The following is a 1,696-nucleotide window of genomic DNA, read 5'->3' on the forward strand; positions in this document are numbered from 1 at the left end:
GTCCTGACTGGCCTGGAACTCACTATGTAGACCAAGCAGGCCTCAAATTCACAGAGATCTGCCTGTCTCTGCCTAGGGATTAGGGGCATGAACCACTATTTCTAGTCAGATAAAGGTTTTCCATAATTGGGCAATATTGACTTTCACACAGTTCCTACATCTAAGTGTCCTGTCTCTCCACTGTAGAACCATCGCTGAGATTCTTCTCTAGACGTCATAAGGCAGCTACCAGAAGGCAAGTTTAATTGAATTTATCCACTTCAGTCACGGCAAGGTGAGGCTTTTGTCCTGGCTGAAATAGATGTAAATGTAGATACAATACCTTGAATTGAATATCTTCAATTCTCTGCAGTGCTTCTGCCAACACCAGTATGTGCGGATTAGAGATCACCTGTTTGCTGCCTTCATCTTCTAAATATCATGCTAGCCCACATTTATCAGTTCTCTGGCCTTATCCATTCCCCATCATCCTGAGACAGCTGTTTTGACAGGGGACACCAGCCAGGAGTCAATTCCTTCCTTGAAGGGCTGGGACAAGACTTTCTAGATGATGGTTATGTGTGTTCTGAGCCAGCATCTGGTGTGTAGTACTATCTTGCCCACAACCAGTATTTAGAGATCCAGAATGAACAGATAAAAATAAAAGTGGCACTGCTCACCGTGCCTCCTAAAGACCCACTTGCTGTTTTTTGGTTCCTGTCCCACAACTGCATGTTCCTCTGGCTTGGAATCTTAGCTCCGATGGAGGGATGCCTTAAAAGGTATAATAGTGAGGTTACTGCCCTGGAAGATCAGACTCCCAGACAGCCATTTTGGCTTTCTCATGCTAACAGACCAAGAAGGCAGTTGGTTTGATGAGAATAGTTGACCCCCGTCAACCAAGAGGAATGTGTACTATTAATCCATTAAGAGGTAAGGAGGGTGTGTATAGAACACAAGAGATCCTTTGGGCTAATTCTTAGAAGTACTGTGCCTGGTGATTAGAGTTGATGCCCAGACCCATCAGGAAAATGAAGGTAAAGATCTGTTATTAGAAAAAACAGACAAACAAAAAACATTTAGTAAAAGTCCAAGGGATACAGAAAGTACTGGAGGAAGACGTTATAATATAGCAGTTATGATCGCACACATGATGAGCTACTGAAAAGTAGACTCTGATTGACAGGGTTGCTCACCATTGCCTATATTCTCCCATAAAACTTTATTTCCATTCCCAGTAACCACACTGTACGGAGGCTTACAACCATCTGTAACTCCAGTTCTAGGTGATCTGACACTCTCCTCTATCCTGCAGGAATACAAAACAAGCATGGGATACACAGACATATATGTAGACAAAACAGCCGTACATACAAAAGATGATTTAAGAATATTTAAGTAGGGCAGTGGTGGCGCACACCTTTAATCCCAGCATTTGTGAGGCAGAGGTAGGTGGATTTCTGAGTTGAAGGCCAGCCTGGTCCACAGAGTGAGTGCCAGGACAGCCAGGGCTATACAGAGAAACCCTGTCTTGAAAAACCAAAAAAAAAAAAAAAGAAGAAGATTTAAAAAGCTAAGGGGTCATGATGTTCCCCTTTAATCCCAGCACTCCGGAGGCAGAGTCAGGTGGATCTTTATGAGTCTGAGGCCAGTCTACAGAGTTCCAGGACATCCAGGGCTGTTCTACAGAAAAACTTTGTCTCAAAAACAAAACAAA

Source organism: Mastomys coucha, unplaced genomic scaffold (genome assembly GCF_008632895.1).
Source record: "Mastomys coucha isolate ucsf_1 unplaced genomic scaffold, UCSF_Mcou_1 pScaffold7, whole genome shotgun sequence".
Taxonomy (NCBI): Eukaryota; Metazoa; Chordata; class Mammalia; order Rodentia; family Muridae; genus Mastomys; species Mastomys coucha.